At 48.2% G+C, this 17,576-nt stretch overlaps 1 long non-coding RNA gene across 1 annotated transcript; it reads left to right on the top strand.

Annotated features, from left to right (window-relative positions):
• The first annotated feature begins 205 nt into the window (after positions 1–205).
• LOC137153956 (uncharacterized) lies at positions 206–17,268 on the top strand. Its single transcript, XR_010919975.1, has 3 exons — positions 206–298; positions 16,211–16,438; positions 17,129–17,268. It is a non-coding gene; the product is annotated as an uncharacterized lncRNA (long non-coding RNA).
• The last annotated feature ends 308 nt before the right edge of the window (positions 17,269–17,576 follow it).

Here is a 17,576-nt window from a genome sequence, read left to right as displayed (position 1 = left end):
TGACTTCCAATAGGGACGAGGCCCTCTGGCTCCTTGCTGATCTCCAAGGATGGTCTTTCCCTGGTCCTTTAAGGGTTTCTTAGGGCAAAATGTGATGATGATGACTCAAGTTTTCTCTGTACTGTGAGACGAACCTGCAGGGCAGTTATCTGTTACTTACCTCCCTTTCCATTCTAACTAGGTTATTTGCTTGCAGGGCCCAGGAAGCTGCCTGACGGTTCATAGCTCAGCTCATCATTCTGGAGCGACACAGCACATGGGGCAAGCATCTGCCTTGGCAAGCAAAGCCCCCAAGCAGGTAACACTTGTACTAATGGGCACCAGTCAGCCCCTTAACACCATCAGTCCATGGCCTGAATGCACTGCTGCTCTGTGTACCTATACTGTTTACCATTTAGCTGGATAGAAAGCTGGAGGCTCCATGGAGAGGTAGGTTCATAACCTAGCCTTTTCCTTCAGGAGACAGGGGTTAGGATCTTCCCGTGGCTCACGAGTGAAATTAGTTCAGAGGCCTCAATTTATAAGTCTCTAGTGGACATTAAACCACAGTATGAAGGACATCTCTGTTCTGCTCCATACCCCAACACCCTTGAATTTGGAGAACGTTTGGGTCCAAGTGTGCTGCTAGGGTTCATCTATAATCACTTTATTGGAGGTCTATCATCTAATGTGAGGAGGGAACTGGGTATATGCAGTGCTCCTAGTCACGCCTCTTTACATATCTCAAAAGCTGTTATGGGAGATTCTTAGAAGGTCTGGAGGATCAAACAAGCATCCATGTATCTGGGTATTTATCCTTGTTGGGAATCTCAGGAGAACAGGCTTTCTTACAAGGTCTCCACTACTTCCTACCTCAGCTGGTCTGAGGGTACCAGAAAAGCAGCTTTTCTTGGCCTGTTTTGACACATTCAGGCCTGGCTGGGCCCAGGCAGTGCAGAGGCAACGCGAATATGAACGGTAATGACATTCAGAGCTTTCTGGAATCCCAAAGGACTTCTGAATCGTTTCTACAAAGCCCAGCACAATGGATTCTGATTCTGCTCGGCGCTCCTCGCATCCAAATACTAATAATGACCATTGATCATAATGAATGTGGCTTGGAGCTGGAGGCTTGGATTGGCTCTTAGTTCTGTCTCATTCTTACTCCAGTGCCTCCACCTCTTGACACCTTGAAGCAGATGAAGGCAGTTCTGCTGCAGAGCCACAGTCCCTCTGGAATCAGCTGCCCATGAAAAGTTGTCATTCATGATGCCCGTAGGTCAGAGTTGTATGCAGGCAATAGCAGACGTCGTGCACTCTACGGCTGGGAGGGATATAGTCAATGGTGGGTCATTGGCATTTGCTCAGAGACACCTGCCTGGGAAGGAGCAGGGCCAGGTTATAAATTCCACTAAGACACTCCTGGTGTGTCATTCTGTTTCTTCTCTGCTAAAGCCTCTTGTCTCCTGATTTTGCTAGCTCGTCTCGCCCTTCATGTTCCATTTCAGCAGGAGCACATTGGGTCAGAGAGGGAGATAACAGGCGGCCCTCCTCCCTAGCTCTTGTACTGCTCTTGTTCTTCTCATTTCTCTCCTCCCTCTCCCCTGGCTGCTCTGAGACTCCGTCCTGCTGTGGCACATCTCACTCTGCTGTAAATTAGGCTCAATTCCAGAAAGTGTGAGCTTCCATATAGACTGTGGGCCATGATTTACCATTGATTAATAGACACTAACAGTGCTACCCTCATGCTCCCCTCCCCTTCCCTGCAGCAGCTTTAGTGACCTACTTCTAATCCTGGGGCTGGAATACATTAGAGACAGAAAAGGGCTGGGAGAGGTTTTATTCAGCCTCTCTGTTTTTGTGGCTTTGAGTAGCGCATCTGGGATCCCCCTTCGCACTTGGGGACTCTTAAATCCACCTCCTTGAAAGACTCCCCTGAACAGTTTCTCTGCCATTCTCTTTACTGCTGTGATTAAGCTCCCCTCCCCCCTGTATCAAATCCAGCTGCAGAGCTGAAGAGATTCTTGGCAAGAGACTGAGGACAGAAACAATAATTCAAGGGGGGGGGGGGGCAAAGCCCTGGAGACCTGCAGGGCTTCATTAAGGGGATTTTTGCAGCCGATGGTCAGAAAATCCTTTAACTTGGTAGCTATAAAAAGTACATTTCTATAATCTATTTTACCCTAGCAAATTAACATGCGAGTTTCATGGCTGAATTCTTAGCTATATTGATATTTGGATCTGTTGAAATGCACTAAAGTGAGCTCCTGAGTAAGGAGGTATCACTCTTATAGGATATAGCTGGGCTGGATAATGTACTTGCCTCCTGCCCTGTGAGACCCCAGCTTCACATCTCACTTAGGTCACAAATGAAAATGGGTTTGGCCATTGCTATCCCCAGGCATTTGTCTGCATCGGAAAACCCATCTTGCAACCTACCAGCCTCTGCTGAGGAGGGGGTCTAGCATGGAAACAATAGAAGGCACTGTGGTCTGGACTGAGAGATGTCAGCAGAGCTGGTAGAAGGCTCAGGACTGGAATTACAGGGAGTCTGCAGGACAGGACTGAAGTGCTTCAGTGGAGCTGGGTGGTGGCTTTTGAATGGAATCGTGGAAGGGGCTGTAGGTCAGGATCGGGGGGCAAGGCAGAGCTGTATGGGGCTGAGGACTGGGATAGCTGTAGAATATGTGCCAGTATTGAGCCAATATCTTTCAACATTTCTTGCTTGCTCACCCTTTCTGGGGAGGGCTAATGATCCCTGAACTCCCCAGTGATTTGCTCCCTGCTTATTTCTGCTGCTTAATGAATGCTTGGGCTTTAATAATATGCCATGGGGTACAATTTATTATGCTAAGTGGTTTTGCCATAGCTGGATAACGGGGTCACTTGGGACTTTGCAGAAGCCTGAAGAGCACAGGGAAAGTGCATTCATTCCTCTTGCCAGCACAAGAACACTGGGGTTGGTGGGCTCCTATACGCAATGGCCTTCAGGACAAGGTAAATATGAATTAGCATCTGGGTTTGATCTGACTCAGTTCATACAGTGAGGGTACCAGGCACGTCAGCAGGCAGAAAAACAGGAAGTGTCGTTTGGTGGGGAGAGGCAGGGATCCCCAGAGCTGCTTGGAGACTTTCCTTGTCAAGGCTGGTTCTTGTCCCATGTGCTGGGTCACTCCAGAAGGGGTGACTCTTTATCCACTGAGTTACATCATCACTGGAGAGCAGTAACAGAAATGGCCAGGTAAAAGAACAGGTGTGGGCCTACAAGGCAAGGCAACAGGGTATGGGCAGGTGAGGGCTTCTGGAGAACAGCAGTAGTTTCTCATCTTTCTCCGGGTCCTGTTGGAGAGGAATGGTCAGAGCCACTATACGGCTGGACTGGGTACTTCAGCTCCATAGACATTTCTGCAGCTACTGGTACCTAAATGTCACTAGCTTTCCCACTGGTGGAGTTGCAATGGCATTGGCAATGGTGGGAAATATTTGGTAAAAAAGCCAGCAGGGTGGTGGGTCAGCAAAGCATGCAGGGCATAGGACAGGTTGTTTTGGGGGACTGGGAAGGGGAATCAAGCCTTTCACCAGTTTTACAGGAACAGAACATTGTTCTTAAGGCCATCTAATGCCTCTCTAGAGTCATTTATTCTGCTGCGTCCCATATCCCTTGGCTTCTGAGGATGGTGAGAAGGGTCGCTAATGGCAACATAAGTTGGTAGTTTCTACTTCTGGAGATAACACCCTGAAATGTGCCAAAGGGAAGAGAATCTGGAGCGCGCCAAACCTGGGGAGCTGTAATGTGTGTAAGGTGAGGCTGCCCTAGGGAGGAGGTTCCCCTCATGGGAAAACCGGCTCCCGCTCCGCAATGAATGTGAAAAAACCAGACTGAGCTCAGGGTGGGGAATCTCTGGGGGGATTAAAGGTTTAATAAGATCAGAGGGACAAAGCAATAATTAATCTAAATTATGCTGTAATTTACAAAATTAAAAACAAAGCCTCTAATGTCAGAGTAATAACTATGCCCAATAAACAGTAGAGACATAAAGGGGAAAGAATCAGATGGGAGGGAGAAAGTTAGGCTCAAAGAGGGGATGGAGCAGCATGGCTTGATTGGGATTATGATTTGGGCCCTCTTCTCTCTACCATTTGCTGGTTTCCACAACCAGGCCCATGAATGCATGTGTCAGCTCAATGCTGGGGAAGAGGCAGGGTGTGAGACTTTATGCTTGTCTCCCTAACTGGTGATGCTGGTGTCTCTTGTGTAGTAGGGTCTCTGGAATAATGAGCAATGACCTGGCCTTGTTCTTAGACTGGACACCATTGCACCAAGCTGCAAGAGGACGACCTGTCTCTTCACTTTTGTAACAAACCTAGGAGGCTCATCAGCATGGCAATGACAATGGGATGAGGGTGGTTTATTTACATGCCCTAGAGTTGAGGGTTGAGCTCTTCCTTGACCTTCACCCTGCCCATTGTTTTTTCCTCTTCTGTATGATTGTCTCAAGTGTTTTCTGAGCAATTAAATATGCAACCAAGTCTTGAAAAGTCTGCCTGCTTGTCCCCCGGGGGAGTAGTTCACACTCCTGGATTTGCTAGCAGTGCAGGATACGGATGAACTCCCTCCATCTCTGTTCTACAAGCTGCAGCAGGGGTGCTCCTTGAAGCCCACTGAAGTCCCATACCCTCCAGCAGATGGGAGAAAGGGAAACAGGAATAGCTGCCTGTCTGGCTGGAAGCAGAATTTTCATTATTATTTAAGAATTTGCCTCTGGAGACAATCAGCTCAGACCCCAGACCTTAGCTCATTACAGTAACATGGAGATGAAATAGGATATGGAACGCATCTGTCCTAAAGTTCCATCTCAGCAGATGTAACAAAAATAGATTTATATTTATTATGTTCCTCCCCCCAACATTTAGATCACTTGGTTATTTTAATGGTGTTTATTCCTGTCTGGGTCTCCCTGACTCCTTAGAGATCCCAATCCCATTCTGAGAGCTATGGGCATAGTATCTGGCAGGAGGGTGGGAGCTGAACAGAACATTTGGCTTATGGTAGCTTTTGTGTAAAATGCCAGGTCACTAATCACGAGTTAGAATCAGGTAACTTGTGAGAGAAGAATCTGAGCAGAATGATGCTCAGAGCTGCCCAAGCCCCACACTGCTCAGGACACATTCACGGCCAGAGACTGCATTTTCTGTTACAAATTGGTGTCTCTCTGGAGTGAGCAGGATGTTGCTTGCTGATTTATGTCATGCTCCCAAGGGTCTTGACCATAGGGACTGCCACTTCCACTGGCGGAGCTAGAGCTGAGTGCAGGTGTGAATGGTTGCCATAGCGATAGCTAGAGATGCAGGCTTTAACAGGCCTTTGCTACTGCAGGTGGCCTCAGGTCTCCCCATTGCTTTGCAAGCCATGTGGGGCAAACTCACCACCATCAGCGCCCCTTCTCCCCCTGCCCCACTGCTGGGGAGTGCTATTTTCTTTCATCTCCCACTAGCACCCTTCCCTAGTAGTTTACAGTATCTACAAGCCTATAGGTGTCATGAAAACCTAGATGGGAGCAGAGCGGAGCCCAGCCAGCTCACTCCATGACATGTCTCTATTACAACTATAACCGAGCCAGGGAAAAGGTAAGACAGGGGTCAAAGATGTAGTGGAGATCCCTGTAACAAGGTTAAAACTCAGGACAACTGTACTCAGTTCAGGTCACCTGACTCAGTTATAACTGTAGGTGGTGCATAAGAGGAGTGGTGTTCAAAGATGATGGTTCAGGAAGTGAAGCCTCTTGAGTGAGAGTCACATCTTGAATAAACTCTCACTCTGCTGGAGATAAAGGCATGATCTTGAAACCCAGCTTCTAAGAAAGCTGCCTTTATAGGAAACTTCAGCCAGAAGTCTTTCCCTCCCCTACTCCCCTCAGAGAGCTAAATCAATATTAACTACAGTTAAAGATACAGACCTGGGTATCCAGACTCCTGTTTTACCTCTGTACCAGATTCACTATGTAACCGCGGACAAGTGATTTTCTCTTTCTCTGTTCAGTTTAGCATGGGGGTAATGAGGAGAGATTTGATTAGCTTGTGTGTAAAGCATGTTGACCTCCTCAGATGGAAGACATTAGGGTCAGGCAAGGTACTGAACAGCACTTTTTTTCCCAAGCACTTTTTAGGAATACCCATGACAGTTTCATGCACTTTGTAAGTGTGTTTGATGCGTCTCTCTCTCAGTGGGAGCTGTCATTTTACTGATTTTCTCCAGCAGAAAGTCCAGCCTGATGACATTTTGTGAAATAAGAAATTCAGCTCGGCATTAAGGGCCTGTCCTCCTGCTCCACTGAAGACAAAGGGAGTTTTGCCATCAACATGAATGGGTGCTGGATCTGGGCCCAAGTGCATGGGGGAAAGATGAGATTGGAGAGGGCTCCAGCCAGCCCGTATGTGAGCAGATAGGGATGACGATGACTTCCAGAGTTGATATAAATTCTGTTGTTTTTTTTAAAAGAAACTATTTTAATCAACTTACCTCTATATAACAGAACTTTGAAATTTGTTTTAGGTCAGAGAGGCTCTTGCTCTTCCTATCTGCTGCCTTTTCTCTTTGTCTCTCTCCATGCCTTTTCTCAATAGCCTCTCTGTCCTCCCCTTCTCTCTACAGAATCCTGCCCCCTCCACATCTATCAGGACATCTCTGAGGTACCTTTCTGGGTGCAGCTTGAGATGCTTTTGTTTTCTTTTCAGTTCCTTTGTTTTGGACTTTTATGTTTATTGTAACTCTCTGGCTTTGGTATTTTTATAGGCATATGGCCTCTGTTTATTAGAATTCTATTTTCAGCTCCTTTTGCTAAGGCGCCAGAGGGTTTTAGGCATGAGGAACCCACAAAATAACATCTATCAATGTCTCTCTCTCTGTCTTTCTCATAGGCCTCTATTACCTTTTCTTTTCTTTGCCTCTCTTACCTTTTTATCCTCTCATTTGTCTCTTTCTTTCTCTCCCTTTCCTTTCTCTTTGCAGTCCTCTCTTCCCCTTCCTTCCCTCTCTCTTGTCTCTCTTCCTTGCTTGAGGGGTTACTCTTGCTCTGACCCCTGGGTATTTATCACACAGACAGCCGTTACCCCAGATTCTTCAGTGGGATTCATCTGTTGCTGGAGGATCCACAGTGTAAATTGCTTAGATGGGAAATCAGCACCTGCCCTCATTATGACTATCAAGTCTAGTACAATGTAATTATCATCTTGCAAAGGAACCCGGCATAGGATATGACAGGAGAATGAAAGTGGCGCCAGCTGACTTTGGGCTTGTGTGATTGTAAGAGCCAGTCAGAATTAAGTGTGCACGTGAGCATGCCAGAGCCTCTTGGGTCACCTTGTGTAGGGCTAACAAAGGATGGATATTGTCCTATTAACAGGTAAGTACATAATGAGCCCATGAGGGACTGGCAAAGAAACTAATCACAGGAGTAAATGCACCATGTGCTGCATTCTTTTTTTTGCGGGGGCAAATTTGAGATCCCAACCCATCTCGTTGGCTGATCCCACCTTCCCAGCTAAAGCAGGATGAATACTACAAAAAGCACTAGTGAGGATTCAATTGAATACAGAACATGAATTCACTCCAGCTCTGTCCCATTTTATTCATGTTCTATGAGTATTCTTGACAAGGATCTCTGATGTTCTAAAAGAATTATTCACAAGCAGAAGTCTTGTGTGAATATAGATTCACACAGTGGTTGCAGGGTGAAAGGTTTGCACGGCCATCTTGAAGGCTCATTGATTTCCCTCTTTCCTTATTTGTACAAATTTAGATCCTGCGATCAGGGAACAAACATTCTCATATGACTTGCACTACGTTACTGATCACATCCTGAATAACAAATAGTTGAAGAGGTGTTTGAGGGGAATAATTTGTGAGGAATCCATAGGCTGAAATATAGCAACACAAAGTATTGGGCCACTTGATTATCATTGATTATTCATTATTGTTACCATTCCCAGTAGTGTGCAAAGTACCTTACAGAAGAAGCAGAAAGACGGTTAATAAAAACATCCAGGGGGAAGCAAAGTTTTTGAGGCCCCAATGGATCTGTACTCCCCACTTGTGTTTGGTCCAAAGGGAAATCTTTGGCAATGAGAACGGGTTGCACAGACAGCATAGTTAAGGATTGAAAGAACTTGCTCTTCTCCTGTCACGGAGCTGGGCGAACTACCTCTCACTCAGTGTATGGCTGACAGAATGGCCTGCCTCTTCTGAGCCTTCGTTCTGTGATCTACAGATTGGATGAGACAAAGACACCATTGTGCAGAGCCATTCAGTTACTGGGCAGGCTTTTTAATCACAGTCTGTAAACATAACTCAAAGCATTGTGCAATTTAATCCAAACCGTGCTGGCTTGTAACAGACTGGATTAGGGAAGCTACGAGTAGCCCAGATCGTATCCCAACTTGCAGAAACCTTATAACCAGCACTGAGAACATTCAGAGAAATTGCATTTGCAACCAGGGTCTTCATGCGGTACTGAGTGATGCCTGGATCCAGCCAGCCGCACCCTTCTTTGGATCAGATGGGACCTCTCTGGGAGTTGCTCAGAGATATGAGTTGGCAGGACAGCTGCCCTTCCCCATCCTCCAAGTTCTGTGTAAGCAGGGCTGTCCTGTTGTAGTAGGAGTGATAAACAGGGAGGCAGGTTAGTTCCTGAGTCACCAGCCACCATCACATAGTACTTTGGGTACTACTGATGGTCTCATTCGGCAACGAATCTGGTAACAACTGTGTCCATCTTTGGTGACCTGGCGTTGAATAATCTGCATCTCTGTTGCCCATGCCAGATCTAATGGAGCAACAGTAAGTATATGGACAGGAATAGGTATTACCCTATTTGTGGATGACTGTGCTATATGGACCAAACATGGAAGACTTACTGTGGAGAGAACCAGAGAACGTGGAGACTGCCCTGCTGCATGTGATTTAAACTCTGACCCCCACCCAAGGCAGCAAGCAGTCAGCTGGGGTCATGGGATTCAATTATCTTTATTCACAGCTGTGTGAGCTTGATGTAAATAACATAGGCCTGATTCAACACCCCTCCTCCCCCGCAGAGAACATGTAACTCCCATTGAAGTCAATAGAGCTGGGAGAGATTCAGATCCCAAGCTGACATCTCTATGCGGGAGCAGAAGGCACTGTGAACTTAGCTGAGGTGTGTCTGTTTCCAGATGAGTATCAGGGATCCTGGTTTGATATTATCTGGAAACTGAAATGTGTGTATGTTGCCATTCCCCCTCCACAAATGCATCTGAGGCTAAAGGCATAGGCAAAAAAGAACTACCTAAAAGGAAGTGTGAATAGGACATAAATCTGTTTTCTGGGGATCATCCCTCCCACACTTCAAGAGCCCCTGTGCATACCTGGCCTTTTCCCTGGTATCACCAGCACTGTCTAGTGTTTAGAACACGGGGCTGAGCATTTTGTTTCCCGCTCCGCTCCTGACTCACTGTGTAGTCACAGTGGCATACCTTGGGTCTCCGGCGCCCAGGGGCCATACTTACATTGGTGCCCCCCCCCATTGGCTGCGCCCCATAGGGGTGGATCTGCAGGCCCATGTCCTGCTCTACCCCCTCTGTGGAGGCAGTGGGGGCTGCCCAGCAGTGGGGCGGGGGAAGCGTGACAGGCTCTGGTCCCTGCGGCTCCCTCCGTGGAGGAGCCGGGAGGATGCCCTGGCTGCCTGTGACAGGGGGTGGGGTGGCTCCTCCTCCGAGGGCCTGGCCGACACCCCTCCCCAGTCCGGTGCCCGGGGGCATGGTCCCCACCTCAGTACGCCACTGTGTGGCCATGAGCCCGTCATTTCCCTTTGCTTAGCCTCAGTTCTCCCATCTGTAAAATGAGGACAATGATAGCGACTTTCCTGCCAGGCAGGCTGTGCAGCATAACTGGAGGCATGCATGTGAAGCACTTTACTAAACAGTAGCGGGGAGAGCTGGGGAGAGAGAATGAAGGTGCTTATTCAAGGGAGGGAGTCGGGGGGAGATGATCTAGTTCAGTAACTTCTCTGCAAAAAGACTTCTCTGAGAAATGGCCTGTGATCTGTACCAGGACAAAGCAGTGTCCCCAGGCCTTGGGCTGGGTGGGTGTATTCATCCATCTGTCCATGGGGGATAGTCATGCACGAACACTACTCTGGGGGCAGGGGGCAACTCAAGCCTAGCTCCTACTCCATGAAGCAAATGGGGAACAGTTCCTCCTCCTCCTCTTCTGCTAAAGAACATGCTGAGGGTCCTCTCATTCAGTCTGGCTCCATCTGCTCCTCTCTGGAGTGAGATTCATCTTGCCTGCCCTTTCAGTGCATTCAGGTTGGTTACAGCGACCATGGCAAAGCAGTCTAACTCGGAGTGCCAGCACCCTAGGACTTCAGGAATTTGTTTTATGCTGCCAGGGCACCGACTCTTGAGGAGTCGAATGGTTGCGTGCCCCTGGCCCCATTGGATCTTAGAACTGTATGTCCCTGAAGTGATCCCACTGTGCACCTTGTAGAGATCAGGTCATTTAGTGGTCAGGTCCCATTGATTTCTGATGTGATGCCTGGTCTGTTTGTATGTTCCTGAAATAACGTTGCCCCATGTGATCCCTGACTTCCTATCCTGCCTGGTGGCACTAGAACTAGCTGCATCTATCTCAGATGAGAGTTTAACATGGATTAACAGGTGTCCCCCCCCCACAACACACCTCTACTTCCTTTCCAAGGCTGGCAGTTTTTCACTTGCCTGGGTCAATGGGCAGGCTGGGGAAGGGACCCCTGGTAAATGCTACTGCTGCAGTGGCAGATGCTAGTCTACCTCCCTTCCTGCAAGTGACTGACAACCCCAGGGAAGTGCGGCTGCCCTGACTCAGAGACCTTCAGTGAGCTAGTGCCCAGGTGAGTCGGCAGAGACTTAACAGGTCATGTCGTTCCTCTGCCATGAAGATAGGGCTAAAAGTACCTGGCTGACCTTTTGGCTCAAAATCACTTTCAGGAACCAGATAGGAGGTGAGCAGCTGTTGCTGAGATCAAAAAGCTGTGACTGTTTCTGTTGAAACAGGGCCAGTGTAGTGACAGGGAGACCTTCTGCAGAACAGAGTTGGAGCATGCCTTTCATGCCTTTTGCTGTTGCCCCTGCCGACTTGTGTGAAGTTGCTGTGGAGTCACTGAAGACTTCTCCCCTCTGTACTCAACTCTCTGATAAAGAAGGGAGGCAGATGGCGAGCTGTGTTCCTGTGAAAGCTGACACAACTTACGTGGTGTGTGTTTCTTTCGTGGGTGAGTGATTGTTTGCAAGGCTACCCTCTCCCCTATAAATATTTTAGCTATCCCACCCGATGATGCAGTTTATCTGCTTCCTCGAAGAGATTTTCTTTGCAAGCGAGAGATACCAGAATGATGCCCCTTGGAGACTGAAGTTCTCTGACTATAGTATGGATACAATGCAAACAGCAGGAACCCTACAAATCACCCCTCGCCAACGTGCCCTATGCTCTCTTGGAAGGACCAGCTGTAGGAGTGAGAGTGAAGTTTACTCTCCTCTCTGAGACAGTCAAGAAGGATGGTGAGTGAGCGCTCATTGTGATGGTTGTTTTTATGACTAACAACTCTCCTCCAACCACCGGGGTAAAATTCCTGTTCATTTCACTACAAAACACTGCCAGAGGGTAGCAACTTGTGCTCACTCCTGATCTGGACTGGATTTGAATGGAAAGGCTCCAAATTCCATCAATAAACCTAAGAGCCATCCAGTGCCCCAACCTACAGTTATGCTGACAACCAGGTCTTCATTACTTCGGGCTCCCGACTCTCATAAACCAAGGCCTGAGGACTGCACCTACTTCTGAGTGTGCAGTTACTGCCGTGCTTGTGCAGTGAGGTCTTTAGTGATGTGCACACGGTGGGGCAGCACTTTTCTGGCCATGTGGATGCACAGAGTCCTAACTGCGCCTGCATGTGGAATGTGTTCACACAACAGGAGGCGTGCAAGCTGACGCCTACTTCCTAAATAGCTTTCTCTCATTGTCCAGAGCTCTTTGCAGTTCAGTAGCTCAGCTATATTAGAATGATTATTACATGAATCTCCCTCCTCAGTACTTATGATCTTTCTCTCTGGGGTCTGTCCCTCTAAGATACTCGTCAAAGCTCTTTGTTCCTCTTCACCCTTTTTCCATTGTGCATAAAGTCTTCTTCCCCTCAGACCTTGGAGCAGCTCCTTCTGAAGACATACTCACCATTTCTGCTTCGTTTGCAAAGGGACTTCATGTCCCTTTACTGGACTGTCTTCTAGGCTTCTCCAGCCACACTCAAGAGGTTTTAATATTTCTTCCAACTGCTCCATGTTAAGTAGGTTCCCTATGTCCCCCAGACTGGCTTTCTTGAAGTCTAACGCCCCTGCACTGCTGTGTCCTGGGAGCCATTCTTAGTCTGATGACTTCAAATAGCCCCTCCCTGTTATCAAGTACAGTGAATCCAAAGTGGTTTCTATACATTCTGGATCCATGTTATCAACTCACCAGAGTAGCCAGTCTCCAGCTTGGCCTCTTTACCTATATGCTGTGGCCTGCCTCATACCCTCTATCTGTTTTATTGCCTTTTAGATTGTAAACCCATTGGGGCAGGGATTGTGTCGCCTTTTATACTTGAGAGGTGCTTGTAATAATGCTAGTAATTGTAATGAAATTAGCCTGAATGTGACATAGGAAAATCTTTGATAGTTCATCTTTAGCTGTATTTGGCTCACTTTTTAGCAATCTGGATACTTCAAAACCCCACTAGACCCCACTGTGTGACCCCCTACCTTTCTGTGGGGAGAGAGGCGACTCCATCTGCTCCTGAGGGGTCAGAAGTTGCAGGAGTTAGAAGGGAGCCCCATAGTGCCACCCCTGTCTCTTGGATGCCTGTGTGGGGGCGTGAGGTGGGGGTGGACCTACAGGGTTGAGTTGTAGCAGGTTCCATGTCACAGAGTGTCTAGGGCCCTAAATTGCCTTAATCCGGCCCTGCCTGCTACTCCCCAGCTCTATTTCCTGTGCCTCTTGGGTGCATTGTAAAATGCAAGGCACACCCACATTCCCTATTCAGAAAGGCCAAGACACTGGCTTCTGATAAGTCACATTCTGCATGAATCTTTCATTTAAATAGGAGCCTGGGGCCACATCTGCAAAATACCGAGTCGTGAAAATTAGGGCCCATTCCCCACCCTAGGGTCTAGTGAAGGCTTGGCTCTGACTGGCTGCCTTCCAGCACTTTGCCTAAGCAGTATGACTAGCCTAGTTTTAAAGGCATTCACGGCAGTTCTAGCACATCAGGCTCAGTTTAACTAATTCACTTGCAAGATTTCCCTGAATTTCTGAGTTCTGCATTCATGTCCCTGTTATACCCCATCTGCCTTGAAGGCAAACCCTTTGTATCTCGTCCTGTGTGTCTGGGTGCCTGTTAGGTGTCCTGTGCCCTGTGAACCCCTGCCTAAAGAGGCAGAGCACTGGCAGGTTCAATCTTCCAAGGGAGGGTGCACCCCACACATTCAGTGGCCAGTGGGCAGCCAGCATTATCTGATGCTCTCAGCCTCGGAGGCGCCGCTGTAACACAGCTCCACTCTGTCAGCAGCGCCACCAGAGCAGAACGAAAGTCAGGGGTACGAAAGAGCAAGCAAGCGAGAACGTAAGCACAAAGAATGCTGGCAGGGCAGAAACACTGAGGCCTGGCTGTGCAGCTCACAGACAATAGGAAGCGGAGGCTTCTCTCGTTTGCATGGTTGTCGGCTTTTAGCATTCCACAAATCCTGCGGCCGTGAATGGGGGAAGGGGAGAAGGTTAACTTCTAATGTGGTTGTTATCAAATAACAGGCTTTTATGCTGAGCATTTCTTTCTCTCCTTGATGACAGCTGCTAAAAGACTTCTAAGCTCAGGTGATGCCGCTTGCTCTTCTGGCTTTTGCTCTTTTACGAAATGTTTCAGGAGCTTCTTCCCTGGGAATGGCGTCTGCGTTTATAATTTTTAAATTAGTAATGGGTGAACTTGACGCTCCTGAAATGGAGGGGATCTCAGCGTAGGTCAGGGAACAGCAGCTTCTGTGCAAGGAACCAGCTCTGCCATGCACCCCCAGCCTGGATCACAGCTCCCACCTACTATTTCAGTCCTGGATTTTTCCTAAACTGGATTTAGAATGATTATTTTTTATTGCAGAATATTTGTATTGCAGTAGCTCTCAGGGACTCCCATAAGAAATGGGGCACCGTTGTGCTGGGTGCTGTGCTTATGTATATGAAGACGTGTTCCCGACCCAAACAGTTCACAAGTTCTGACAAATTTTGTCCCTTTTCGGTCCTTTTCTCAGTCAGCTCACCATCATAGCTATGCTGCCCTAGGGCATGGGTTTTGTAATGGATTGGTGCATTAGCTTTTCATTGCAAAGTCAGTGTTCAAATCCTAACTGCGTCACATCGAGACTGGTTTGACTGTCTTATTTCAGTCAATAGTGGGGGTGTGCCCAAGTTCCCTGATATAGCACACCAAGGTGGGATCTGTGTGGGAGAAGCCCAGCACTGAAATATCAGAGGATGCAGCAGCTCAGATCTGACGTGCCCTGGCAGAGCAGTGTGAGGGGAAAGACCGAGATGGTGTTCCCTAGTCACTCACAGGAGCACTATCGTCAAAAACCAACGCACACAATACCGTATGACTTCACCAATCTGCTCACTAGGAAAACCTCGCTGTCCAGGACTCAACATGGCTATTTGTGATGTCAGAGTTAATGAGGGGTTCCAGGTCAGGACTTCTTCCTACGGGTGTGCATGCTTTCTTTAGCAACTCCAGCAACTGTCAGGAAGAAATCTTTTGGAGGTACCTGATGGCAACTGTCTCCAAGCAGAAGGTGCTGTGCCCTATGACTTAGTGACTTCTCAGCATGATGTGAAGGTGCTGGGACAGAATAAGGTTTAATGCATTGGATACTAACGAACATTTTAAAAGCAATCACATTTACAAGTGGTTAAACAAATCAGGAAAGTGTTGCAGCAATCAGTGGGCTCCTAAAACTTCTCTGCAAAATCCAGCCCTTTCAGATGTGTCGGAAAAGCTGAAGTGAGTGAGTTTGATGGCCTCGTCTCAGTCTTTCACATATAAACTCGGCACACATGACTTGCTAGAACAGGCATTGGCTGTGCTGATGAGAGGCCTGGCCGGGACTGAACTGCTGTGAAGACTGAAGCCCCTTGCACCTTGAGACAGGGTGGTCCCTCCAAGCCATTAAAGGGCAACTACGAGGCAGGAAGTAAAGGGGCCTATTGATAAAGAAAAAGGGTCTCGGTTTTCATCCTTCTCTCTGAAGCTGACTTGCCCTCCATCCTTTCCCAGCCCCCTGCTTGTGTCCCTGCCCAGCACGCCGCATGCATGTTGCATACCACTGATCTTTCAGCTCCTCTCCCAGCGCCAAGACATTCTTCAGCACCAGGCTATTCCATGGTGATGAAACGGCTACTCAGCCAGTTTCAGGCAAAAGACACTGACCTTGTGTCTCCCCTTTGAGCCTCCTGAAACTGCAGTTGAAAGACGGGGACAAGGTCAGTGACTCCTGCCGGCAGCTTTATCGACGGGGAGGGGCGAGGGCTGGTCTCCAGGTTTACATTTCAGCTCTAGTGCAGGATGTTCCCAAAGCCTCTACCTGGCTGAGGAATGAACACAGAGAATGTGCAAACTAACTGACCGTGCTGAGCGTTAGAAATACACCTCCGCTGCCAAGTTGCACTCAGGATCCAAAACATCCCCTAAAGGAAGGGAGACCGGCAGTGTAACATTCAGAGACTCTCAAACTCTAAGACCAGAAGGAATCCCAGTTCTAGGATCAGAAAGTGGGGCCAGCTAGAGAACTAGCATCTGAATCTGAATGTTCAGGGGCAGAGTTCCAGAGTGGGTCACTGCCTGATGGGTAAGGGACGCAGAGCTAAGGGCTGTAAAAATCCTTCAACCCTCCCTCCTTTCTAGTGTGCTTGACAGGCTCATCTGGGGTTAAGTCCCTTCACCTGCTCCCCAAAGCCACTTCTGGCAGTGAGAATGTGAGAGGGATTAAGCAACTTAGCCAGAGGTTATGGGTCTCTTACAAGAGTGGGTGAGTGAGATTCTGTGGCTGGCAGTGTGCAGGAGGTCTGACTGTATCTCATCCTGCTCCGCAGCCTGTCCCTCATGCTCTCTGAATACCTGTCTCCTTTCTGCCCATTCTCCCTCAGGTCTCCATCGAGGGCTGTGAAGACAGATGGGAAGAGAGGTATTTTCAGCCGTGCTCCCTCCAACTCCTCTGAATGGCCAGGACAGCAGACAGAAGTGGGATGCCACTGCCTGCCTCCAAGCTAGGCCATGCCACCCCAGCATGATTTTCACACAGTGGTCAACAACACCAGCTGTCTCTTCTCCCTAAGATGTTACTTGCTGCAGGTACCTGACATTGTAGTTTGAAGGTGAGTGATAAGGGGAAGTGGCATCTGATTTCTTCTTTTAAATCAACTTGGGGAAATATTACTAATACCCCATCCCACACAACTGCTGTTTTATTATGTCCTACAGGGGGGTGTAGGGAACTTTATAGCTGGCCTCTCCCACCCCTCCATTTGGTGGGAAGCCAGAATCCGTGGCCTAGTCAGGGAAAGGATCAGGGACTGAAGCTTGATTAAATGACTTGTGCAGTGTTTTGGAGCCTGTCAATGGCAGAGATGGAAGCAGAGCCCAGGAGTCCCTTTCCAGCATGGATCTTCACGCAGAAGTGTTCCATACTCGCTTTCCAGGCTTCTCTTGAGGAAAGGTTATTGGTATCTGCCACCCACATCAGTTAGATCCTGGTGTACTGGCAACCTGTGGGTGTGAGCACCATCAGCCCAGCACTCCCAGCTGCACCTGCTTGCCATCTCCATTAGCCACCACTGCATTGCTTTTGTTGCTCAGGTACTAGGGAAGACTTGTGTCTTTGTGAAATACAATCTGTGCGCTGCCTTGTAGGCTCATGGGGAACTGAGAGATTGAGGGATTTGATCCCTCTAGATGGGTAGCTAACGTAGCAAAGGGAATGCTGGAAGCACTGGTTCTTCTGTGGGATGAGTCCCCTGTTAGCTGACACTAAGGTTGCTTTTGAGAGAGTTCATCTTTTTCTTCAGTTACAAAAGCTGCTGGAGCAAACGACAGAGAGATTTTGGGTGAAAGAGCATGTTGCCTGGACATTTCCACCACCAGGCATTCTCGGCAAGATAGCCTGAAGAAAGACTTCAGCCACAGAAGAGAACCAATAAATGCTCTCCTGAAGTTAATATAAGCCAACATTTCAAGTTTTTGCCTCTTCCTTCACCTTATTTTGCCTTAGAGCGATTTGTTCCTGGTTTTCCCCACATCACAGGCTTGTTTTATAGCTGCTACAAGATGATGATGGGTTGTGATCTTGCCAGATCTAACAAGCCAAGCAGGAGTTGGGTCAGCCCAGTGTTGGGATGGAAGGCCAGCAAGCAGCCCCCAGGGACCTGCGGGGTGGGCATTGGTGCTGGTGATCCAATAGGTGGTGCTTTCTTCTCTGAGTCAGAATTAAACCAATGCCTCAATGTGGTGCTAGGT

This window comes from Emydura macquarii, unplaced genomic scaffold (assembly GCF_026122565.2).
Source record: "Emydura macquarii macquarii isolate MOO-44397 ecotype Brisbane River unplaced genomic scaffold, CSIRO-AGI_Emac_v2 contig_1253, whole genome shotgun sequence".
Lineage (NCBI taxonomy): Eukaryota > Metazoa > Chordata > Testudines > Chelidae > Emydura > Emydura macquarii.
Note: the sequence above shows the minus strand (reverse complement) of the source record. Positions and strands in the feature narration are given on the sequence as shown.